Raw genomic sequence first — 27,598 nt, forward strand, 5'->3', positions numbered from 1 at the left:
CCCCCAGTTTCTTCCAGAAAGTTTTGTTATCAATCACTCCAGCTTAGCTTTTCTATTTGTCCCCTGACCTTGTACCTACCCCTGCTATATTATCATAGATTGTTTGTATCCCCCTCTGGTTTATCCCCATTGGGCAAGACAGGTTTACACCCCTGTCTGCCCATCCCCTATTTAAGCTGCTGTAATTCCCCATTGGGCAAGACAGGTTTACACCCCTGTCCGCCCATCCCCTATTTAAGCTGCTGTAATCATTGATTTCTTCGGCATTTGTCACTGCACCCATTCAGAGGGCACCTTTCTTGCCCCACTTGGTGAAATAAAGGACTCTTTGGGCTGGCATACAAGTGTTCTCTCTCATCCCTTCAACTTCTCTCAGCATGCAGAGTTCTTGAAACTGCACACCCACGAGCAGCACTCAGCACCATCAGGGGCAGACGATTCTCGCCTGAGGTGCCACTCACATGGCAGCCACACGGCCTCACGCGGGTTGTGCCAGCTGGACCCTGCCACCCACCCGGGGCCATGGCAGGTAACTGCCGCACCCATCCCTACAGGGGTGAGTACATTTTTGTCAGTTTTATGAAATTAGCATAATTGATAAAAAGCACCAATTAGGATGACAAGTTGTGATGCAATTTCCCCCCAGGTCAAGCCTGTTCTTTGGAGCCCCTCCATCAGCACTAGCTGTATTTTGCCTATGAAATGTATGTCGAAAACTTGTTCTCAACCTTGGCTCCCAGGAAGAACCAAGATAGCACTGGGATCTCGGAGCTTTGGAATTTGTTTTGTCTTTCTGTCTAGGGAAAGGCCATGGAAAAATTGCAGGGAAAACTAGCTACTAATACAATGGGCTACAGAGCTAAAAATATAAGTTCAAAGAATACAGGGATCATATAATAGAAAAAAAGGCAAAACCCAAAATGGCATCATCATGACTTAAGGCCATGAAGTTGATTAAAGTCTTGGAGCCTCTATCATACATGGAGAGTCTGAGACATCTGGGACTGTTTAGCATCTGAAAAAAAAGGTTGAAGAAGAATCTTGGTGTATTTATACACTCCAGAATGGAGAGAGACTGATTTGTCTCATTGGTGCCCACTGAAAGGACAAGATGTAACAGACACAAAATGAAATAACAGAGAACTTCATCTGAAAACAAAAGAATAAAAATAAACACCTTTTGTCATGGTGATGATCCAATACTGGAACAGGTCACCCACAGAATTTGTGGCATCACCATTCTTAGAGATATTAAAAACCTGAGTAGACAAAATTCTGAACAACTGACTCTAGCTGACCCTGGCTTGGAGCAGGGGCAAGAATTAGATAAGATGTCCTGCAGAGATCCCTGCATACCTCAGCTGATTTGTGACTTTGCAAAATGTGTTTGAAGGTGTTCCCAGAGGAGCAACTCAAAAATTTAAAACAAACCAAATAAATTTAGTTGCAGAAGTCTGGTCCTTTTCTGTATTTTTCTGTCAAAAGTATGTTCAATATGCTCCAAAATATCCTTTATAAATATTCCATATTACAAAAGGGTATTACTTTGTTCATTGTCACAATTGTGTTGGGAGAAAAAGCTAGCTGGTTATAGTTACATTTTTATGTATTTCTTAAATTATAAAACCACTAACATCTATGTAAGAATGCAGAAATACAGCATAGCAATGAAGAAAATAATGTTTGTTTTCTTTTGGTAATCCAAAAAGGTATTTGAAAAGGTCTAGCCAGTTCAGTGGGAAAAGGAAGGCACAATGAAACTACATTTCTACTTTTGTTTGTACATGGAAAAAGTAAAAATGTCACTTTGGCTAAGTTAAAAATGATTTCACGTATTGTAAAAATATTATCAAACCAGAAGAATAAAAAAAAGTTCATGTTCATGACTGGATGTTCAAGACTGGATGCTTCACTGCATCTGTTTCCACATGGACTTGCCATTTTATTGAAAATATCAAGCACATAGATTAAGGTTCCATAGAAGTGAATTACTAGACCTGATAAGAAAAAAAGAAAAAATCTTTAAAAGTTTGAAGGTTGTTTCAGCACAGGTTAATTATATCATTACCCATGAAAAAGGGCAACAATATCCCAAAAATTTTCCCCTCAAAAAGCATTATTGAGAGCCCTGAACTAAAAGGTGACTTGAAAGCCACACAGGAATATAGATAAATACTTAGAAAAACAATAATAAAATAGAGTAGTGTCAAATACAACAGTTGTTTATAAATATCAACCCTTTGGCTTGGGATGTTTAATTAGTGTATTCAGATCTCATTAGAATTTCTTTCTTTGGCTTTTTTTCCAGGCAATATGGCCTGAAGTCAGCGTAAATTAAGTACACTGAGTGCTCCATGAGATTGGGTTAATAATTATTTCTCTCCTTAACATCACATAGTTCTGCTGAAAACAACTAAAACATGGGAAAGAGAAAAAGATTATTTAAACAATGCTATTTGAATGAATTAGAATTTTTTTACAGGTATGCCTAAAGTGTCAGGCCCCTGGCTTACAAGTTATCAATAACAAATGCTCACTATGTATTGTATCAGAAGTTCAATTTGAGATAAGGAAGAAAAAAGGAAATGTAGTTTGCCAAGGGGTTTTGTGTATACCAAGACTCAAACTATACAACTAATTAGCAATTACGGAATTTAAGGAAAATAGAGTTGTGTTTTACCTGCTTTTCACTTTTTTTTTTTTTTTGGGGGGGGGGAGTATTTTTATCATTATAGTACTAATACTAGTATTAATATTGGTATTGGTATGTTTTAGTATTTGTATGTATTAATTTTGGTATTTATTAGTATTAGCATTAACTGTAGCAAGTTAACATACAGCACAGAATTTAGTAAAATCTAAATGCATATGATGGAAATTTAAATTATGCACTTCTGCTTCCTAGATCACCAAAACTTTTAAGAAGTCTTACCCTTTTGGTACACAAATGATGCTATAGTATTTCTTATAGATTTATTTGTGCATGGTCTGCTACAGCCACTATTAATTTAAACACATTTTATATTCCTTTTTTCCTTCAAAAACTATACATCTGATACAAAATGCCTGGTATACTACCAAGATTAAACATGAATAGAAGACATTAACCTTGTGTGTTGTAGAATGGAAGACCATAAACTTTGAGTTTGCTTCATGAAAAGCACCTCAAAAGACTGTTCCACTCCAAGTTATTCTAAATGGGAATGGTCTAGGATTTGTCTCTTGGGAAGAAAAAGGCCCAAACAGCAAAAGGATGCTTATGCCCTCTTAAACAAGATGCATGAACAACACCAGGATATGAAGGTGAACATTAATTCATCTCTTAAGTTGTCTCTAAAACAGATCTATCTACATCAGATACTGTGCTTGTAAAAGAAGTAGAAGAAATTTATTGTATTAGATGCTGACATTTATTCTCTGCAAGGACATCCTAGTCAAACTGATACCAATCATATGCTGCTGTCTGTTGCTGTTTTTCAACATAGCACAGATAGCCACCCTACATCATCACACACAAGCACAGGCTGTACTTGAGGTCCACAAAACATCATCTAAAGTCTAGCAGTAAGATTTTCCCACCACAACAGTTTTTCCAGTTAATGGAGAAGTTAAATCCTTCACTATTATTTTTTCTTTTCCTAAAGAAACAATGAACAAAATCTTAAAAATCTTGCCTATTGTTTAAGCTAGAAATTTCTCAGCACATTTTCTGAGGAAAACCCTAATACTCATCCCAAACTAGCAGAAAACCCTTAATAAACAACATAGTTTATATGAACTTTACTACTTTCTGTCAAAATGTATGATATATTTCCTATATTACAAAGACTAGTGTATGTACAGAAAATTACTTAATTTTATTTTTATCTCTGTCAATATCAATCACTAATGTCTCTGTATAAATCAATAATGGACTGTTATTAGCATCAAAATTTCTCAAGTTGTAAGATGCAGTTTTGTTTCAAATAAAAATATTTTTTTACAATAGAAATAAAAAGATGCAAAAATAAGTTAATGACCATATTAAAAAGCAATGTGAATGAACAGATTAAGACTCTAAAATATTTTGACTTAAACATTGTTTATAAAGTCTTTCTTGTACTGGCAGCACTGACAATTTAACCTTTACATCAGAGAATCACTCCAGAATAAATGCTCTAATATTTTTATATATACCAAAAAAAAAAAAAAAGTAACAAAAGTTTTCTTGAATTCAACAGTAAAAGAAATCAGATGGATTGACCTTCTCATGACATAAAACCCAAAATTAATTGAGACAACCAACAGTGTGACAGCCGGCACCTGTGTCCCGTCGGGAATGCCACGGAGGGTATGGTCTGCCAGTGCCGGATAGCTAAAACGGGGCTTCCACCAAAGGTGGGATGACGCTCAGGCTGCTGTGTTTCACAAAGGGTTTTATTGAGGGAAAAGTGAAGTCAGAGGTGCAGGGAGACACTCTCTCAGGAAGGGAGCGCGCGGTCCCAAGGGCGGGGTAAGGTATATATCAGAAACGGGATCGGAGGGTCGGGGTACAAACCAGCCAATAATGGACTGATACAGTGGAGGAGTAGGGATGACTGACAGGGTGAGGACCGATGGGGATGGGGGGGAAGGGGTGCCTAACAATAGGGAACCAATGAAAGCATAAAGAACAAGGAACATTCCAGAACAAAGGGATAGCTCAAACGATGATGGACATGAACAGGGATAGATGATTGGCATCGGGGGAGGCAGTAAAATTATACAAAAGTGGTCTCCCAGGGCATCTCAGGTGGACTAACCCCGGGACCCCCTCCCACACTCTTTTATATTACCTCCTTACAAAAATTATCTCGAATTTCATTTCCAGGTTGGGAAAAAGGCAAAAATGCCATAGAAAAAAAAGCTCTTTCTATGGCACAGATGCAAAAAAAAAAAAAAAAAAAAAAAAAAATCATACTTCCTAGAGGACAATGTATCTCTTACATGTATTTTGTTCACTTATGTTCCTGCACTGTCTACAGAACTTTGTTAGTGCTGTTTAAAGTAAGAAATCTGGATCTGGATCTGGAGTCTCTATATGGAATGCCTAAGTGTTGTAGATTCAGTTCTTATTGTGTATAAATAATCATAATTTGTGATGCAAGGAATTCCTATCATGTTCATGGGTAGCAGTTAAAGCATTATGCCTAAAGTGTTACCAGTGTTCCCTTTAGGCTTTAGGGGATGCATCAGCAAACAGTTTTGCATTTTTGCTGGTGAGCCAGCAAAATTTTCTTTAATCAGCAGGGTTTTAAAAAGTGCTTTAATCAGCAGGGCTAAAACACAGTCAAATTTCCAGTGATATGAACTTTATGCAGATTTTTTGCTGTGAATATAAAACATTGATTAAGTGGCTGTGATTACTTACTTTTGTTAAGAATGTTTGTAAATACTTACGACACTAAGTGCCAGTATAATAATAAATCTGAATATCACACAACTATCTTTTTTTCAGAAACTTTTAGCAGTTTTAACAATCATTACTGTTACTGCATTAGTCCTTATGATCCTACTACTGAAATAAGAGATTTTCCAAAGATCAATTGAGCTAACAAAATTAATGTATCAAAAATGAATGTATCAAAATGAATGTATCATGTTTGTACAATCATGTGTTGAATTTTAAGAAACCTCTGCCATAGCGCAAAAGACATAAAGAAAAAAAAAAATTCTTTAAAGCTTCTTGCAAAAAGACAAATACCAAAGAAGACCAGGAATGCAAAGAATTCAGACAAGGAGGCTCTCCTGTAGAGGATGATAAACCTACCCAGATAACAGAGCAGAAAGCCAAAAGCGCATGCGCAGAGGAGAAGAGTTCAAAAGTTCAATGCAGAAGAAGACTATGGTTTCAGCTTCAGAAGAACACAAGCGACCCCTGTAAAGACCACCACAAAAAACCAGGCATGCCCAGAAGGGCGTGGACCTATTTAGCATGAGAGGCGAAGACAGGCGGGGCCAGGAGTTGAATATGCATAGAAAAGTTGTATAATGTATTGCATATGGAACACCTTTGTAAATAAAATTGTGGGACAAACTCCAGCTCAGGGCACAGGACTTTGGAGAGCTATCTCACTTGTGCCGGGCACTGGCATACATACCCACTTCATAACTACATTAAGTTGTGGAGTCAATTTATTTATTCCGTGTATCGCTTCATTTGGCGACCGCGGCAGGACTTCTCTGCTCATCTGTGGGTCCGGCTGAGGGCAGACACCCTCAGGCGCCGCGGGGCACTTCCCCGGAGGGACTCTGTGCCTCAGCTGTACCCTACGGAGAGCAGACTACGGCCCGTCGATAAGCGGACCAAAAGCGGTATGTATTATTTTCTCTTGTTAAGGAAAGGCACTGATAAGTCGCATTAAGACGTTTTTGCGCGCAGGATTGCCAAAGGGGCTTGCAAGCAGATCGGTAGAAGAGAGGCTCCCCCCCGCGAGGCTGATTGTGCAGCTCGGGGAGGGAGAGAGGTTGCACCCCCACCAAAAAAACTGATTGCGCAGCTGGAGGGGGGGGGGGGGGGGGAAGATTTCCCCGTGGTCGATAGAGCGGCTTGGGGAAAGGGAGAAATCCCAGTTTCAGTGTGGTGTGTTTGTTACGTCCGGACGTGTGTGCTTGCATATGTGTAGGTGTCTGTGTGAGTTTAAGAGGGTGAAGCACGGCAGTGCTAAGATACCTGGACGCGGCGCGTCGTTGCGATCTTGAAAGCGCGGGGGTGAGGCGGCTCTCAGTCAGCACTATCTGATAGAACAGATGGGCACATCTGCTTGAGAAGCAGCGTGCATACAGGGCAAGGGCTGCCTCTAGTCAACGAGAGCGCAGCTCAGAGCTAACAAAAGTGCTCAAAGCCCGGTCTGGCCAATAGTGCAGTAGGCGTGCACAAGCCGCGATTTCTAAGATCGCTTTAAACACGGCTAGCTATTAGCGCAGCTAGTACAAGTTAGGACTTGTAATCACCACTTACAAGCATCACTGGTTCCTAAGAGTTTGTTATGCGGTGATACTGCCGTTCAGGATCGAGAGCATCTGCTGCTAAATTCTAACAAAAAAAAAAAAAAAGTAAAAAAAAAAAATTTTTTTTCTTTTTTCTTTTTCCCAATAGTCTGGATTAAACTCGTAGGAATTTATAATTTGTACGGGAAGGGGCAAACAACAAGTTACATACGTGATTAAAATAAGTTAGAGAGACATAATGAGAGCAAAACAAAGTACAGAAGTATCCAAGGCCAGTCCATTAGGATGCATCTTAGCTCATTGGAAAGAAATAGCAGGCAAAGGGGGTGTGGAAAATAAAAAGAGCTTAATCAAATATTGCTCCCATTGGTGGCCACTCTATCGCCTAGAGGAGGGGGCCAGATGGCCTCCTACAGATACTTTAGAATATAATACCTTGTTACAGCTAATGCTATTTTTACGAAAGAAAGGGAAATGGGAGGAAGTTTCTTATTGTGATATGTTTTTCTCCCCCCGAAATAACCCTGATTGGCAAAGGGACTGTGGCATCAAAGCCCCCTCTGATCCCCTCATTCTAGCTCTTGAAAAAGAAAACAGAGGCAAAATGGGGAAACTTAAACGGTGCTGCTCAGCCTGTAGTATAGGACAGAGGTGCACCAGGATAGATAAAGTTTATCACACAGCACTAGAAGAACAAGAACAAGATCCAAGCGATCTATTTAGTCCTCACTTAGGAAGGCAAGAAGGAAGGGGTGAGAACTTAGGAGAGGCATCAGCACCACCTGCACCACCTGCAACACCTACACTACACACCCCACCTGCATCACCTGCATCACCTATACCACCTACACCACCTGTTCCATCTACCCCTTCTCTTCCTTCAGAAAGAACACACACTCCATCCCCCATAAGCAGCCCAGTTGCATCTCGAACCAGAGGACAAATATTGCAAGCTCCTTTACGAGAAACAGTAACAGGGAGAAAAGGTACTAGTTAAGGTACCATTCTCCACCCTTGATTTAGAAGCATGGGAAAGGGTCGCGGGAGATTACCGAAATGACCCAGTCAACACTGCTAAACGTTTACGATACATTATGAAGCAACATAACCCAGACTGGGGTGATATTCAATTATTATTAGATGCATTCACTGAAACAGAAAAGCAGTTCTAAAAACAGCAGGAGATCTAGTAGCAGATCACTTTAGGCAACAACAAGTAGATCTAAGAGAACATTTTCCACTTCAAGACCCGGGCTGGAACCCAAAGCAACCAGAAGAGAGACAAAGGCTAAAGAAATATCAAGACTGGGTGGTATTGGGAGTGGAAAGAGCAATGCCTAAAACCATAAATTGGTCAGCTCTATATGCTATTAAACAGGGACCCTCGGAATCCCCCACTGAGTTCCTAGACCGTTTGAGAAATGCAATGCGGCGCTACACACCACTAGACCCTGCATCTGAGGTGGGGATACAACAACTAGTTAATTTATTTTTAGGGCAGTCCACAGGGGATATTAGGCGCAAACTCCAAAAGATTACAGAAGAAAAGACCCGAAATTTAGAAACTCTACTGGGAGAAGCTTGGAGGGTCTTTAGCAATAGGGAAGAAGGATATAAACGAGGGATGAAAAATTTAGTAGCAATAGTACAGGAAGAACAAAGAGGAAAATATGGCAGCAGGCAGGGGCCATCCAGGCAAGGCCCCCCCCGGTTGGGCAGAAATCAATGTGCAAACTGTCGGAAACAGGGCCATTGGAAGAGGGACTGTCCAGAATGGAAACAAAATGGACAGGAGAATCAAAGGGGGGAAGTAGTGGCCCATGTGCAAGAAAAATAGGGAAGACCAGAGGAGACTACCCCAGCAGACCCTCTGGTTGTAAATCTGAAGCTGGGGGAAATGGAAAAGGAAGTAAAATTCCTAATTAACACTGGGGCAACATACTCAGTTCTAAATACAGCTCTTATGCCCATAAGAGATAATTATGCTATAGTTACGGGTGCGACTGGCCAAACTGAAAAGGCATTTTTCTTCAAGCCACTCAAATACAAACTGGGAAAGCAGTGGGGAATCCGCAAATTCCTATATATGCCCAACTCCCCTGAGTCACTTTTGGGCAGAGATTTGCTAGCACAATTACACGCGACCATTACATTTAAAAATGGGGAAATGACCCTGGAAGTAAATGATCAAAAATATGTAGAAATATTAAGTTTAATATTAACCACTAATGAAGTCACGAGAGAAACTGAAATTGATAAAGAGGTAATGGATCAGGTATTCCCTGGGGTGTGAGCCTCTGATGTACCAGAGAGAGCAAAAAATGCTTCCCCTATACAGATCCGGCTAAAAAAAGAGAAGCAACCAGTCAGAGTTAAACAGTATCCCTTGAGGAGGGAGGATAGGGAAAAGATTAGCCCGGTAATTGAGAATTTTTTGCATCTAGGAATATTAAAGGAATGTCAGTCTGATTTTAATACCCCTATCCTACCAGTTCGCAAACCTGATGGGTCATACCGGTTAGTACAAGATCTGCGAGCTGTGAACAAGGTAACTGAAGATCTGTATCCTGTGGTGGCCAATCCCTACACGTTATTAACTTGCTTAACACCCGAATTAACTTGGTTTACCGTTTTAGATTTAAAAGATGCCTTCTTTTGCCTTCCTATCCATGAAGCCAATCAGAAAATTTTTGCATTTGAATGGGAAAGCCCCAAAAGTGGGTGAAAGACCCAACTTACGTGGACGAGACTTCCACAAGGATACAAAAACTCACCCACTCTGTTTGGAGAGCAACTTGCAAAGGAATTAGAGACCTGGAAAGCCCCTCCCGAGGAAGGGAAGCTGCTACAGTATGTAGATGACATCCTGATAGCCACACGAACGAAGGAAGCATGCGTGGCCTGGACAGTTAGCCTCTTGAACTTTCTGGAGCTCCAAGGGTACCGGGTATCAAAGAAAAAGGCCCAACTAGTCAAACAGAAAGTAATTTATCTAGGCTACGAAGTCAGTGCTGGACAACGTAGCCTGGGCCAAAGCCGGAAGGAAGCAATATGTCAAACCCCAAAACCTCAAACTGTAAAGGAATTACAAACTTTCCTGGGGATGACGGGGTGGTGCAGATTATGGATCTATAATTATGGACTGTTTGTGAAGCCCTTATATGAATTAATTGCAACCGAAAGCAGGGACATCCAATAGACAAAGGAAGCTACGCAGGCTTTCAACCAACTAAAAAAAGCCCTCATGTCAGCTCCAGCTCTGGGATTGCCAGACATGAGTAAGCCCTTCCTTTTGTTCTCCCATGAGAAGCAAGGGATTGCCTTGGGAATATTAGCACAGGACCTCGGCCCATACCGGAGAGCAGTTGCTTATTTCTCTAAGCAATTAGACACAGCCGCTAAAGGGTGGCCTGGGTGCCTCAGGGCTGTAGCAGCAGTCATAATAAACATCCAAAAAGCACATAAATTCACCCTGGGCCAGAAAATGACTGTGCTAGTGTCTCACACGGTGTCTGCAGTACTGGAGGTGAAAGGCAGGCACTGGCTTTCCCCACAACGATTCCTGAAATACCAAGCTATTATGGTAGAGCAAGATGATGTAGAGATAGTGGTGACTAACATTGTCAATCCAACCTCCTTCCTCAGTGGAAACCGAGGAGAACTGGTAGAACACGACTGCCTAGAGACCATCGAGGCCACCTATTCCAGCCGCCCTGACCTGAAGGACACCCCTCTTGAGAATGCAGAAGCCTGGTTTTCTGATGGAAGCAGTTACGTCGTCAGTGGAAAACGGCACGCCGGGTACGCAGTAACTACCTGCAAAGAGGTAATAGAATCTGGACCCCTGCCAACGAATGCCTCTGCACAAAAGGCCGAGATAGTCGCTCTAACTCGGGCCTTAGAATTGGCAAAAGGGAAAGAGATAAATATATATACGGACTCAAAGTATGCATTTAGAGTAGTGCATGCTCATAGAGCCATCTGGAAAGAGAGAGGACTGTTGAACTCTCAAGGGAAAAACATTAAACATGCATCTGAAATACTGCAACTTCTGGAAGCAGTTCAGTTGCCAGAGAAAGTAGCGATTATGCACATTAAAGCACATCAGAAGATAAACTCAGAATTAGAAGAAGGAAATGAGCTGGTGGATAGGAAAGCAAAAGAAGCAGCAAAAATTGAAATAATAAATGAGGCAGCCCTGATTCCAGATGGGCAAATTTCCCTTGAAGGTAAGCCAAAATACAATAAATTGGACACAAAATTGATTCAAGAACAAAAAGGGGATTACAACCCAGAGGGATAGGCCACCATAGAAGGAAAGTTAGTCATACCCTCCTATTTATTATAGTCCCTAGTAAGGGAAGAGCACCAGAAAACACATTGGGGAATTGATGCTCTGTATAAATATTTGAATGAAAGAATCATAGCCAGACATTTACAAGCCACTATCACTCAAGTGACTCGACAATGTGACCTTTACCTCCAGACAAACCCCAAGAATATTCCCAAACCAAAACTTGGCCAGATTGGGAAAGGCCAGGGTCCGGGGCAACAGTGGCAGATTGATTTCACAGAATTGCCAAGAAAAGGGGGGTATAAGTTTCTATTGGTCTTAACAGATACCTTTTCAAGATGGCCAGAAGCATTCCCCACTAGGACTTCTAAAGCTCAGGAAGTAACTAAGGTATTGGTACAAGAAATCATACCACAACTCAGGGTCCCAACCACAATTTCCTCAGATAGAGGATCACATTTTATTGCAAAATTAGTACAGCAGGTGAGCCAATACTTGGGCATAGATTGAGAACTTCACACCCCATATAACCCACAATCCAGTGGTCAAGTAGAGAAAATGAATCATTTGATCAAACAGCAAATTGTACGGTTGGGACAGGAGGCTAATTTGCCGTGGCCTCAATCCCTCCCATTAGCACTACTGCGGATTTGAACCAAACCCAGGACCAAAGAAAAACTGAGTCCTTTTGAGTTACTTTATGAGAGACCATATGGGGTGCAGAAGGGAACGCCTGCCCAGGACGTATCACTAACCTCCTATATGATCGCTCTAAATAAACAACTTAGAGCAATTGAGAAATATGTGGCTGGAACTTGGGGTGCGGGGCTGGATGCACCAGTACATAATGTACAACCTGGAGACTATATATATGTTAAGTCTCTTACAGAGAAAGCCCTAGAACCACAGTGGGAGGGACCATACCAAGTACTCCTTACTACCTTCACTGCAATCAAGATTAAAGAACAAAACACATGGATTCACCACAGCCGGGTTAAAAAAGCTCCGGAAGACACTTGGAAGATAATACCGGGTGATGGTGAACTGAAACTAAAATTTACTCAGACAAAATGAATGTATCATGGTGGGTGGGGACTCTTGCTGAAATATTGTTTACAATCATAGCTGTATTTCAACAATTAGAAGGTAAACCTAGTCAAAACAACGCTAAATGGCTTTGGTCCCAAGCTTTTACTCAATACACGGGATCCATGGGGAAGTCTTCCGATTTAAAAGGTTTAAATCTAACAACTCTGGTCATGCACAGTAACCAAATATATACACAACAAGAGTGGCAAAAACAGAAGTTGTAGTCACTTCAAGGGACCATAGGAGAGATAACTGAAATAAGATGTCGGATGATTAATGGGACTACCCACAATAAAGTAACCCAGATCAGTGTGAATAAGCGCCAGAAGATCTGCAGTCATCCAAGTAAACTAGACTGTTGGTACAAATTCAAATTAAGACAAACTGTTGATGTGGTTTGCCTCTGGGCCCATGACACTATTGGACTGTCTTTCAAATTTACAATAAGTGCTATAGCCAAACCTACTACAACCCGCTCCAGCACTCAAGCGCAAAATATACCATTCAATCTAGAACCCAGAGTTTATTAAATAGGGCCATATGTTATAAGGAATACGGGCCAACAGAAACTGTTATCTAACCCAAAATGGTCCCTTAAACGTGTTGAACTGTTAATGCAAGCTAATATCTCGACAGTTCAGCCAGCCTGCTCCCCTTTTCTAAGGTCATCCTTTCAAGGATGGACAAAGTGGCTACAAAAGCAAGTACACCTCCGAGATAGAATGCGAAGGGATTTAACTGGGATATTAGGGACCGGGTTAGGAGTTTTGAATGGGATTGACTCCAAAATATTAATGAATAAATTAGCTATAGCAACTAGCGATATAACAAAATTAAAACAGCCTTTACAATCATCTCTATTAGCACTAGGAAATAGTCAGTGGCAAGTCTCAAAAGTGCTGCCAAAATGGAGAAACTTTGAAGATCAAAACCATAGCTTACTAGTAGATGCATTAGAAGGAGCTCAAGAGAACATATCTTTAGCCCTTAGCTGTATACAAGCGCAATTATGGATACAGTCAACAGCTGCTTTAATCATAAGGGAAGGGAGTGAAGGGGTGTTTCCAGCTGAAATACGAAAGGTTGTCTGGGACAATGCTACTGACTTTGAGAGAGACCTCCAGTCTTGGTAGACCATGATAAACTTTACATATGATCCTACCACTAGCACTGCTACTGCCTTTGTGCTCACTATTCGTAATGCCACGGTTCACACTATTCACCCCATTGTTGCTCTAAGGTTAAGTCATGAAAAGTCAGTACTATACCCCTCAGAACACAGGGCATGGGCCTGGAAAAACCAAGGGAAATGGCAAACCATTAATCTAGAGCCTTGCATTGCTCGAGAACAACAGGGATTCATCTGTGAGAGTAATCTGATTAGTGCTCAAGATGTAGGCCTTGACGCTGATCAGGGCATTTGCCACTTTGAAATTCACCCAAACACCAACCAACAAACTATACTAGTATATATAGGCGATGGCTGTGTGTGTTTGAGAACTGTGTGTAATGTTATAGAAATTAATAAAAATAAAGTCCCCTTATCTAGTAAAAATCATTCAAATTTCTGTATTTGCAACTTCATCAAGATTACTGGGTGTGACTTTATATACTCAGCACCAGTCGTATCCCACCAGTTAATAAAATCAAACTACACAACCTACAATGAATTACCACCCACTCCTATTAGAATGAATTTAACCCTAGTAAAACAATTAATGAAACATCAAGATCTAATCAAAATTTTAGAAGAAATTCACAAAAATGGGCAGAAAACTCTAGTTACAGTCCATCATGATGTAACTGAAATAAACAGAGTCCTGCAAAGAATAAAACAAGATAAAAGTCATAACTAATAAAATGCACTATTTGGATGGTCACCGACTGCAATGGGGATCATGAACACTCTGTGTCACCCCATTATTGTTTTATTAATATTAGCTACTATAATGTCTATGTTAACACTTTTGTGGAATTGGAATATGTCGCAACATGTGGCCGTTCTAACTTCACTCTCTAGAACTCATGGAATCCTGCTGAAAGAAAACTCTCATAACAGTAAAATCTAGTAAAAGAATTTACTATGTTTTAAGAAAAGGGGGGACTGAAATAAGAGATTTTCCAAAGATCAATTGAGCTAACAAAATTAATGTATCAAAAATGAATGTATCAAAATGAATGTATCATGTTTGTACAATCATGTGTTGAATTTTAAGGAACCTCTGCCATAGCGCAAAAGACATAAAAAAAAAAAAAAATTCTTTAAAGCTTCTTGCAAAAAGACAAATACCAAAGAAGACCAGGAATGCAAAGAATTCAGACAAGGAGGCTCTCCTGTAGAGGATGATAAACCTACCCAGATAACAGAGCAGAAAGCCAAAAGCGCATGCGCAGAGGAGAAGAGTTCAAAAGTTCAATGCAGAAGAAGACTATGGTTTCAGCTTCAGAAGAACACAAGCGACCCCTGTAAAGACCACCACAAAAAACCACGCATGCCCAGAGGGGCGTGAACCTATTTAGCATGAGAGGTGAAGACAGGCGGGGCCAGGAGTTGAATATGCATAGAAAAGTTGTATAATGTATTGCATATGGAACACCTTTGTAAATAAAATTGTGGGACAAACTCCAGCTCGGAGCACAAGACTTTGGAGAGCTATCTCACTTGTGCCGGGCGCTGGCATACATACCCACTTCATAACTACATTAAGTTGTGGAGTCAATTTATTTATTCCGCGTATCGCTTCACTGCCTAGCAACTATGAATTCTATGTTGCAATAGAAATTTCACATCACAATACTAACACTTTTCTTAAAATTTCTCAAAGCATGCAAAAATAAATAGAAATATGGACGTGAATGAACACTTTACATCTCACAGGACTTTATTCTGGAGGATATCAATTGACATGTAAATTTTACCTCTACTATTTGGAGTTTGTACAATCATATGCTGATTAAAATCAGAATTTTAGGTTGTATATGAAGTGGTATAATGAGAACTGGATTGGCTTTAGTATTTCTCAGTGTTTTATTTCAATAAAGACATCTAGTTTATTGAAAAGTTTCTGCTGTTGAGCACTTTCATGTTCAAGATAGTTACAGAAATTGCATATTGTTTTATTGTAAAAATATTGAAAGTACAGGTTAAAATCCATACAGGTGAGGTGAGAAATGTGCTTTACTTTTTCTTACATGTCTTTTTTGTGATTATGTTTTTTTCTTTAGCCTCTGATTTTCAGGTGGGTAACAGTTACTTTCCACCATAATCTCATTCTTTTATTTCTGTTTTCTTTTTTAACGGCAATGTGTGTCTTTAATTCCAGTGAAAAAGGCATTTAGTGTAGATTTTTAGTCAAATCAGTGATATATGAGGCCACAGCTCTCTAGAGCTGCTTCTATTAATCTTCTAATAAATTAGCATCTCACATAAGTTCTAACAGACTTATATCTGTTTAACTAGATGTTAGATGGTTACAGATGTGTCATGGTTTGACACTGGCACAATGCCAGCGTCCCCATGAAAATGCAACCCCCCAAATTATTGTTGTGAGATACGATCAGGAACAGAGCAGAGCAGGCCCAAGCTTAATAACAAAGGAAAAACATTATTAAACTACTACTACTATAAAAGGAAAAAGAAAGAAAAACACACACTAAAACCAAAATTAAAAGCTTCCAAAACATTCCTCCTGCCCTCCCCCCACAATTCCAACAAACCACAGAGAGACACAACTTGGACCCCCCAATCAGGTTCCCACTCTTCAGATAATCAATACTCAGTCCATCGAGGGAAAGAGGAGTCTCTCCAGTGCCATAGAACCCCCAAGAAACACAGCTGCCACTTCTTGTGTTTCCATGTCACACATCGCACTGCCCAGAGAAAATCTGCCATGGTGACCCTCTCCTTTCCATGCACAGTGCTCTCACCACAGTGCATGTGACTGCTCTTAGGATTTTCCTTTTCAAGGATGCTTTGCCAATAGGGAAAAAACCAGCAGTTCATAGCTTTTTGGTTTTGGGACCACAGTCTCCCCCATTTCCCCCTGGGGCAGAGGGTCCAAGAACAGAGATCTTCTTCTCTTCTTCTTCTCTGAAGACAGGGGGGGATCACCACAACCCTCCTCAACTTTTCTCTGTTCACTCCACTCCTGTCTTTTTCTCAGCTGCTGAAGCAGGTTTCTTGGCTCACCGTGCATCCTGCTAAAATACAGTCTCTCTCTTGGAGGAGAAATTGGGTCTATCTATGGTTAACAAGAAAAAGTCCAGCCAGAATCCACTCCATCATCTCCTCCCACCTAGAATTTCTCCTTCTAACATCTCAGGTCCCAGGCTGTCTCTTTGCTTTAAAATCAAGGAGGAGTAATATTTCACAAAGCTTTCATCATCCAAGAAGGGGTTAAAAGTCTCAAATTCCCCAGACAGCCAGCAGCCAGGATCTTTGCCCAGACCTCCAGCTCCCATTCTGGTCACACTTTTCCCCCCAACCCCCCCCCCCCCCCCCCCCCCGCTCTTTTCCTTCCCCGTGGTGTACTGCTGGCACCGTCACTGTCTCTCTTTCTCTCTCTCTCTCCAGAGAGACTCTGGTGGGGGAAAACACAAAAATCCCAGATTTCCTCCACCCTTCATCTGCAGGGAGATGGAGCCAATTCCAGACCCTCAGTTTCCCAGCTTACCTCAGTTTCCCCTCCCCCGCCCAGCCACAGGCTGGGCAGGGGAGAATCTGCACTCTCTGATGACCAGAACCAAAGAGAGAAAATTCCTCTCAGAGTTCTGCTTTAAACCCTTCTGTGTTCTCAGAAGCGTGTCCAGCCTTCAATTGGTCAGCCCAAGTGTCAATATCCAACCCCAACCACTGATTGGTTTGACCCTTTTCCTTCCGGGAAAATTCTTTTCCATGTCAAACCACGACACCTTGTCATAGGCAGTAGGGTTGAAGAAATCCACTTTTCTCCCTTCACTTAATAATGAACTGGTGCTAAGTATCACAGGATGAAGTAATATCTGTATAGTACTAGAGTACCTCTTGCAGCAAATTAAGCCAAAAGCAGTTCTTTGCACAGTATTATTTATATTTTGAAACCTTATCAATGTGTGAATTTTTTTATCTGGATGTTGATGTTTGTCTCAATGACTTGTAGGGAGAAGTTCTGTCCCCCAAACACCTGTTTTAGAGGGATTGCTAGCTAATAAGTACAAGAGGAGTGACCTTTAGGGTCACCCGCTCTCTTGTGAAGTACAAGAGAAAAGTATTGCCACTTTGCTGCATTCCAGACCCAGACTAAGTTAAAATGCAATGTTCAACTCATTGAAGGATAGATAATTCCACTCAGTTCTGTGCTTTTTTTCCTAATGGCTGTCATTGCTTTTCCCACTTTGCGGAAGTTGCGGTATGGATATAGGCAGCAGTAGTGCAGCATGAAGAAGCAGCAATTCCTGCCCAGCCGTTGGTGTCTCTGCTGCCTGGGCGTGCAAGGGGGAGGCCCACTGGCACTGCAAACCACTCCAGTGGTTTAAATCTTGGATCACAGTGGTTTAAACCTTGGGTCAGGTAATAAGACCCCCTTTTTTAGTTGAGCTGATTCAATTCTCATGTATGAATGAATGAATGAACAAATGAATGAATACTGTTTTCCTTCCTTGGTTATCACTTAGTTCCATTTTTACATCCCAAACAATCTCCAGCTCTCAAGGATTCATGCCCATAGTCACTGGTAATTTGTCATAGGAGGGTTGTTTACAGCCCTGGCTCTTTGTGCCTGTCTTTCAAAATTGCTGCTGTCATCCCATCCTTCACGCTGCATTTTTATTTCTCACAAATTAGTTTATTCTACAAAGAACTTGTTCCTACTGCTGATCAGAATATACATTATATGCATTTCACCTTGTAAATGAATTGCTGCCTTCCAACAGCATTGCATCAAATGTAAGAAAGCAATAATTATATTCCTCTAAGTGAAATAATCCTAGAAGTGTGTTCTTCTTCCCCTAAGTGCCCACTTCATTATGCAGCCAGATTTCTTTTGTTCTTTTGTTTTGAGCAGCAAAAACATAGTTTAAAGAAAGAATGAGTTGAAGGTTGCCAGATAGTACAATAACAAAAACAGTCCCTTTCCTTGTTTCCTTCCTTTCCTGAAGGCAGCATTTGCAGACGCCAGAAGGGGACTGTTAACAGTATCTGTTCTTCCTGCAGGTCTAGCAAACAAATCATCCCCCCTTCCTTTCATAGTCACATTATTATGGTGACTACAAATTCCAGCAGAGAATTAAGAACCAAATAATTGCATGCAGCCAGGGAGGCAGCAGTGAGAGTTTGTAAGTAGTTTGACTAAAGAACTGAGCTGGTTTGCTGTTGATCTCCACCCCTCAGCAGTCCAGAGGCTATACCATAGAAGTAGGAGTAGGATAGACTGACAGTACCCTGAAGTATCCTAGATGCTAATGGCTCCAGTGAAAGCAAATTGAATTGCTAACCAATTAAACTGCCAGAATCTATCTTTTAACCTTTTACATGATTCCTCTGTCAATGCTTAGTGTCTTTTTAACTACTCTGTAACTATTTGGTGGAAATTTTAAAATTCCCTGTAACAGCCCAGGGGCTTGTGCTAGGCTTCCTGGAACAGAGTTAATTTACTTCAATTTACTTCACAGTAGCTGCAATTGTGCCATGTTTTTGATTTGTGGCTAAAACAGTATTGTTAACATTGGAATGCAAATTCTATGAAAAGTAGCAGGAGGTGCACAAGAAGCTGTGAAAAGACACGAACAGGACGCTGATCTCAACTGAGCAAAGGGATATTTCACATCATGTGACATCATGCTCAGAAATAAAATCTGGTGGAAAGGAGTAGTAGGGCACAGTCATAGAATTACAACGTGTGTCTTCCCAAGTAACATTACTTGTCATGGAGCCCTGTTTTCATGGAGATCACCAAATACCTGCCAGCCATCAGGAATTAGTAGAATTCCTTGTGTTGCTTTGCTTCTATGTGCAGCTTTTGCAATAAAATTGTTTTAATCTCAATTTACAAGCTTCTCACTGTTATCCTTCCCATTCTCTTCCTGATCCAGCCTAGGGGAGAGTGAGTGAGGTGCAGAGTGGAGCTCAGCAACCTGTTGGGGTTAGCTCACAACAGTGCTACAACATGAAAATAAAGAAAAATCTATCTATATAAATATATGTTAGACTACAGTTGCAATTTGTAATATACATACAGCTTTCTCTCCAGGATTAACATGAGAGCAGGGTATAAAATGGTTGGATTTTTCACACAGTAATAAGTAAGGAACTGCTACTTTCTCAACCTCTCTACAGCACATTTAGGTTTTTAATTTGCTTAAGTTTGGAAAGTATCCTGCAGTTTGCTCACTACCTACTTCAAAGTGGACAGGAGTTTCTTTTTGCTTAAAGGTTTGCAGATTAACTATTGGGCTCTTGTCATTCACTTTCCTTCAGACTTGAGTGTGAGACCGGAGTATTAGATTTAGATGTGAGATTTGTTCATCACTGAGGAAACTGAACATCTTGTTAAACTAATCTTTGCAGGAAAAAAATAAACATGTAAAACATTAATATTTCTCTATATGCTTAAATCTCTAGCTAAGTAGAGACCTTTTTTAATGACAGCTGTTGGGGAAAGTGGGACAGACACCAAAGCAATATCCACAAACACAGGAAAGCAGAACAAAGTGCCTAAAATACACTTTTCTTGCTGAAATTTTTTAAGCCCTGAGAATTTTTTCTGACTATGCCTAGAACAGTGTTCTACAAATTTAACTTTCCTTATTGTACCCTCTGCTGCATTGGTATTACTTCATGCAGAAATCTGGGTGAAGGTTAGCAGAATTGCTCAGTTGGTGATAACACTCACATCGGTAACTGCTTCTGGATACTGAGCAGTACTGAAATTATACTATTAACATTGGCTTTAAAGCTTACTTCAGCAGTGGTCACATTGTTCTGTTAGAGAAATAATCAGCAGAAGAACTAATTGGAGATGTATTTGCAGATTTAAAAGGCTTACCCCCTAAAAATCCCATAGCCAGCTGAATTGTGGTCAGATGGAAGAAACTGTGTTGCCCTTTGAGAACCATGAGGTAGTATTTCCAGGTCTGATCTGAAATGTCTAGATTTGTTTGTGTACTCTGGAGTTTTTTCTCAGGAATCCAGTTCTGCTTTATGGAGGAGTGAAAAACAAGTCAGGTTTGCTGCCACATTCACTGCATTTTCTTTTTGCATTTATTTGTGTAGGAGCTAAACAATGCCTGACCATTTATGAAAAGGGCAGTACAGACTGTTTCTGTTCTTGGAGTTCTTTCCTGAAAAAGTAATTGAAATTCTGCAGTAAAACAGACTGCCCAGCATCCGTGTTTTTTCTAACTCAATTACATACCTTCCATAAAAGAAATACCCCTGAATTTCTAAAATATTTTTTGAGCAAAATTTTAGCAGTCATTGACAATTTTAAATTTAAAGAATGGTTTCATCAATGCTCTGATACCAAATACGCAACAAGGATATTCACTGTGACAATTGTGATTGGAGCAAAACCTCTTATTTTTTGCTTTAATTCTGGCAGTGCAGTCCTGGTGCAGTTGAATACAGTGACAAAATTTCCATTAACCTCAGTAATGCAGAACTTTGTCTGAGGAGTTTCTATTGCCATTATTAATAGATGTATAAGCCTCCAATAATGCAATCAAGGTCTATCAAAATCAGACTCTGTGTTGTGCCAAACTAATAATATTCAGGAAGCAGATAACAATCTATAAAACAGTGCAATGTGCTAAGGCTTTTATTCTTTTCATATCTCCATTAAATTATAACAGTAATACATGCTTGTTCAGTATGGTAATTCCATTCTTCACTGACAACATGCAGCTTCACCTTTCGGGTGGTTCAGAATGACTGCATGATCTTTTCACAATGCTTTTCTCATATTCAGATTATGTTCTCACTCCTAACTAATCTAGTTGTGTTCATCAAATTGTAGTCTGTTTCTGCATCTGAGTGCTGTGGAAGTAAAATCTACATTTCAAAATAGAGAATTGGTCTCATTTCTCTCTTAGCCACTGGAATGCTTATAATAAAGCTTAAACTATCTCGCCCTTGACTATATGCACTACTCAAAAGTTATGTCATTCCAGGCAATTGAGATGTGTGAGATTGATTTTAAAGCAGGTGCTCATGTCTTCAAAATAACCATTGTTTTGTTATTTCCTGATTTTTTCTTTCTGAATTAGTGTTTTAATAGGGGATAGAGAATGTAGTGAAAGATAAAATAACTAGCTTCAAATAGTAAATTACAACAGAAGGAATCTAAGCCTGAATCTGTGTTTTAGATTAACATTTTAATGGTTGTTTCCTTAAATTTCTACCACTCACATTGAAGTGTATTATATCACTACAGCATCTCACTCTGTAGTATGTTGACAAAAGGGGTCACAAACCTTATTCTGTAATTGCAAAGAATCCTGCTATAGCACCTCTAAATCTGCAAAGTCATCAAGGGCAGTACATGGTAGATAAGTAAGCAAGCAGAAAACAAATAGTACTGAAAATTGAGTATGACATGATTGATTTTTTTTTTTTTTTTGAGAAGGTACCTACAAGCAAGATGTGAACAGAAAACACAGCATCAGTCTAGAGCTTAAAATGGAAGGTAGAGAATCACCTGTTTTTATAAGAATAATCATCAAATAAGGTAAAGGTAAGCACAAGCTATCAACAAAATATTTGGTGTCAGATAGCAACAGATTTTAATATCTATAATGGAAATTCTATATACTTGGCCAGAACAAGCAAGTTCATTTTCCAGAACAACATATTTTATGTAGAGTGAGATTTAGTAGAGCTCTTGTTTCTTTAGCACCTCTGAGACTCCTGGCTGAATGGTCCAAGCGGACACTACTGAATACATTTCTTGTTGAGCAGAGTCTGTACAAGTTTTGACCTGCATGGAAATTAAATAATGGGAGGAGATTGTGCTTGCAACTGACTGCTGTATGGGTCTGTGTATTGGGTTTGCATGGCCAGGTTTTGGTAGTGGTGGGGACTTCAGGTGTGATTTCTGTAAGAAGCTGCTGGAAACTTCTCCCATGTCCCACAAAACCCATGCCAGATGACTCCAAGACAAGCATTTTTCTGGCCAAAGCCAAGCCCATCAGAGACTGTGGTAATATCTTTGGGATAAAGGTTTTTTTAAGAAGGGGGAAAAAATGTACTGCACATCAGCAGCTGTGAGAGAGGAGTGAGAGGAACAGCCTTACAAGCACCGAGGTCAGTGAAGAAGGAGGGGGAGGAGGTTCTTCAAGTACTAAAGCAGAGATGCCCCTGCAGCTCATGGGGAGGAAAACTCCCCATGACACATGGAGGTTCATGGTTTGGCAGAGATCCACCTGCAGCCTTTGGCAGTCCCCACACTGTAGCAGGTTGATATGCCCAGGGTAAGCTGTGATCCCATGGGAACCCCATGCTGGAGCAGGCTTCTGGCAGAACCTGAGGCTCTGTGAAGAGAGTATCCCACTCCAGAGCAGCCTATTCCTGAAAGACTGCACCCTGTGGAAAGAACAGGCTGGAGCACTTTGTGTAGGACTGCAACCCACAGGAAGAACTCACATTCCAGAAGTTCATGGGGAGCTCCCATAGGAGACATCCCATGATGTAGCAGAGGAAGAGTGTGCAGAGGTGTCCTTCTGAGGAATCAGGACAGACTGAGACAATATATGTTGAACTGACTTCAGCCTCCATTCCCTGACACCAGTTACAGGGGGAGGAGGTAGTTAATTCTGGAGTGAAGGGAAGCCCAGAAATGATGGAGCAGTGGGCAGAAGGTGCTTTTAAGATGTGGGTTTATTTCTCATTATTCTACTCTGATTTGATTGGTGATAAGTTAAACTAATTTCCTCAAGTTGAATTTGTTTTGCCAGTCACAGTAGTTTTTGAGTTATCTCTCCCCGTCTTATCTGGACCCATGAGCTTTTTGTTATTTTTCTTCCCCTGCTCAGCTGAGAAGGGGAGTGATAGAGCATCCTTGGAGGGTACCTGGCCCCCAGTCAGGGCCATTCCAATATAATATGACAATGCATTCCTGAGGTAAATGTCAGGAGTCCTATCTCTCTACAGTTGATGTGATAAATGGAGAGCAAACCTACAGAGCAAAAAAAGAAAAGCAGTGTCCATGATATCTGTCATGAAGCAAGTTTTCTTTTTTATCTTTTTTGTTTATTATTTTAAGGGAAGAGAAAAACTCTGATACAAAACAGAACTAATAACTTAATTGCTGTGGGTTTTTACTTGCAAATAGTCTGATCTGGGTCAAAAAACAGCAAGAGGATTTCTACCTGAAAAGACTAAATAGGCAACAGACATCTTTTAGTATCTTCCCTAGAATATTCTTGCCATATCTTAGGACAGAAAGCAATTTTTTCTCTACTGCCTATATCATCTTTTTGAATACTCTGGGTAGGTGTTTCCTGCCCCCCACCCCCACCCCCATTATTTGCAGTAAATTTTCTGCTTCCTCTGTTCATGTATTCTGTTCTTCCTGGTAGCCAGAGGTGAACAGCTAATATTTTGTCATTATTTTTTCCATTCAGACTCTGTTTCCTCATTCAATTCCATTCACATTTTTATGTTCTGTTATGTTTCAGTCTCAGCATTCAGAATTAGTTTTTTGACCATCAGCCATCCAATACCCATTAGGCCCAGAGAGAAAATATAAAAAGTGCTTCACACCATTGAAGGTGTGAGTATTTACAAAGGGAATACCTCCACTGAAGGCTCATCTGAGCTAATGAGTACTGGGATCAGAGTGTTCCAGTTAGCCTAACCTGAGTATAAGTATTCCCACAGCAAGGCCTTCTATGTGTTGCTGTCCCTGAAGCAATGTACGTGTGTGCCCAGGAGAGCAAAGCCTTGCTACTTTGTGCTGTTGTGCCCTGGGATTTGTTCCTGTGCAGCTGAGTCAAACATGAGAAAAGGTGGCAATCCACACCACTCTTCTACTTCTGAAGACAGGTTCTGGGCTAAACTAAAGGACATACAAATAGCTAAAATCCAGTGTGCCTAGGGTCAAATAAGCATATAGTAAGGTTGTTAATAGGTATAAATAGCCCACAAGGGCTGCAGTCAGGCCTGGGAGAGAGAGGGTTAAGCAAGACGTCACCCACTGGTGTTCACGTGCGGCACCAACAGAGTCGCTATTGGACAAGAAATGAGTACACAGACGCTTGGGACGTTCAAAACCGAAAAAAAAGCCCTATTTTCTTCCAACGTCTGGTAAAGTATTTCGAGAACTCAAAAGGTGACCGTGGATTGGAGGATGGAATTACTACCTCTCCAACCACACTGGTCCAAAGACCATTTCTCTCCACCCATAGAGAAAGATGTAAACTATTCTATTTACACCTGAAATGCTGTGGGAGCTCAGACTCTCAAAGATGAAAACATTCTCAGAAGGCTCAAGTTTCATGAGAACTTTAAAACTTTCCGAATAACTCTAAAAGAAAACTTATAACTTTTAAAAATCTGGGCAACAACTGGGCTCATACTTTGCGCTCCTCGCAGCAGCTGAGAGAAACTGGGATCATGATGCAAGCCAGTTGCAGGACCTGGGAATAAATGGATGCAGGCTGGAGGCAACTGGGATATTCTGGCCATGACTAGGGGATCATACTGGGATAACAAACACCTTACTGGGGCCACTGGTAGTGCCTGGAAATGATTACAAATATTCTGGGGGCAAATGGGATCTACGTGATCTGTAACCGTAGTGGAGGGACTGGAACCATATAGAGAACGATCAGGACCGTGCAGGGGAGAACAGGGACCAAACTGGGAGTGAGTGGGAACATGATGGGAGGGACTAGGATCGTTCCATTATTTCACCCTCTCCTTAAAAGCAACGTTATCCACAGGTGGAGCACAGATGCTGAAAAGCGGCAAAGATGAGAAGCTTGGCTCAGCTTCAGTCACGTGCAATTTACAGAAGGCGAAAAACGAAGCAGCAGAGCAGTGAAGGCAATTAGAAAGATCCTGCGCAGCTCATTCCCAAACACAGACAGCGGTGTAAGTTCCTGCTTCCCGGCAAATTCAGCGAAGCCCTTCTTTTCTGCAGCTGCCATCGAGGTCTCTGCATCTCGGAGCCTCAGGGAAGGAGAACGAATTTCCCAGGAGGGGCTGCATCAGGACGAATTCAAAACCCAGGAAAGTTGTCCAGGAACACCTTCCATAAGCATGCTAGCAGTGAATTGAAGTGGCAAGGCGAGCTGCAGCCACCGTCCTCGAGCCCGGTGCTCTGCGGCTTCATTCTTCGCCCTCGTACAAGCTACCGCTCTGTCCGGCTCCCGGAGCAGGGGAAGCGGCTGCTTCGCGCACACAACAGCGGAGCGGCAGCCGTACGCTCCGAAGCGCTGCTTCAGCCGAAAGACGCCGGCCACCGGCGCTTCGCTTCGGACAGTTCCGGAGAGCCGTAGTGTGCGTCTGCACTAGACTGCATCATAGCGAAAAGCTTTGCCAGTGTGTCTCGCAGGGAGAAAGCGTAGCAGCGCAGCGCACTTATCCCGCCCTTGCCCAGAAACACAGATTTGCTGCACACTCCAAAAACACTGCTCTTTCCTGGGCAAGCTGCAAGCTGCTGTCTGACGGCCGTGCTCTTCTGCCTGCTCTTGCCCAGCTCGTTGTTGTAGCGTGCACATGCCATCCTGGCATTCAGCAAACTGTAGAAAGTTTGCAATTTCCATCATAAACTGTATGCATTTAAATTTGCCATTCCCTTTATTAGTCATATCTAGTAAGATTCTCTAAGGACTAAAAAGATTAAAAATAAAAGAGAAAAAAAGAATTGCTTTAATAAAATACATGTTTTATATATTAAAAAATGTTTACTTATAATTTTCAGAACACTACGCAATAATGCTTAGAATTTTAGGATTTTGGGGTTTGGTTATTTCATTAGTTTGTTTGTAAAGTGATTTTGCACAAAGAGATATCTCCTAATTGCCTGAAATTACATTAGTATTTTTCACCATTTCAGAAAAGACAATCATCCAACCATGGAGAATTTTCTCTTATCTAGATATTTACTCCATTAACTTTGAACAATGAAAAGGTGGTTGTTAAAAGGGAATTGTTTGTGAACTGGATCAGTTAGGCACAGAAAAAGGTCTGATAAAAATACTTACTTAGAAGTAAAGCAATATTAATTAAATAAAAATAATAAACAATAAAAATAAATAATAAAAATATCAAGGGCTGACATTACCTAAAGACTCCATGTTTTCCAAAAACTGTTGAGGTATAAGTAACAATGCAATTTACCACTATAAGCAGCTCATCATATCATGCAGTAATATAAAAAATGGATCACCCTCCGAAAAGAACCAACTGAGAGTAAGAAAATCCATGTGAAAATGTACAAGGTTATCTGGTGATACTGAGTAGAGATAGAAAACGAAAGTCTTCCTTTCAGATCCTAGTAACTGAGTAATAAAATCAAAATAACCGCCAGATATTCTATAAGACATGACCCATCATATAATTTGCATGTGAGATTTTTAATATATAGTAATATATGTTAAATAATCAGTTAATTCTTCTCTTCAGGTGACCACCTACTAATTTTACTATATTGAAAACATTTTTTTTTTCTTTTTATTTAAAAATTCTATTTTTTCTAGCACCTCAGCTAAAAAAATATTGGGAGTCAAGGCAGGTTATATATCCAGGAAAATTAACACTAAAAGTTGTTTGCTAGAGGGAAATTTACTTCCGATTTTTCTTCAGGGATTACTTCATTCCCTGCTCTCCTGGGAATGGTGGAACAAATAGCTGCATTGAGTTTAATGACTTACTGGAGTTAAACCACTGCAAACTTTTAACAGAGATTGACAGCCGGATGGAAAGGATGATAAATTGCCAGCTGTTCCAATTAAGCATTTCATATCAGTCAAATTTCTGTTGATTTGTCTATTCTGTAATTCACTTTTTTCCTCAAAGTTTTGCAGTAACAGGAGCTGTAGTCCAACATGAGGAGCCAGGTCTGATTCTGCAATGCAAGGCTTCTTTTATGGCTCTGAACCAGGTACACATTATGGCTCATAATAGCTATCATCCTGATTAAATTTTAATCCTCCAGCCAGGATCATACCTGAGGGTTTGGAATCTTTTCATAGTGTAGAGATATATTTGGAGATTTGATATCCTAAGGACTTTTTCCAAGTGGGTCATATTGTAGTGGCTGCTGAACC

At 40.6% G+C, this 27,598-nt stretch overlaps 1 long non-coding RNA gene across 1 annotated transcript; it reads right to left on the reverse strand.

Moving 5' to 3' along the window:
• Positions 1–15,201: 15,201 nt before the first annotated feature.
• LOC146766984 (uncharacterized) lies at positions 15,202–18,044 on the reverse strand. Its single transcript, XR_014956843.1, has 2 exons — positions 17,026–18,044; positions 15,202–16,593 (listed from the first exon to the last, which is right to left on the reverse strand). It is a non-coding gene; the product is annotated as an uncharacterized LOC146766984 (long non-coding RNA).
• Between the last annotated feature and the right edge of the window lie 9,554 nt (positions 18,045–27,598).

This window comes from Lonchura striata, chromosome 7, assembly GCF_050655825.1.
Source record: "Lonchura striata isolate lonStrDom1 chromosome 7, ASM5065582v1, whole genome shotgun sequence".
Taxonomy (NCBI): Eukaryota; Metazoa; Chordata; class Aves; order Passeriformes; family Estrildidae; genus Lonchura; species Lonchura striata.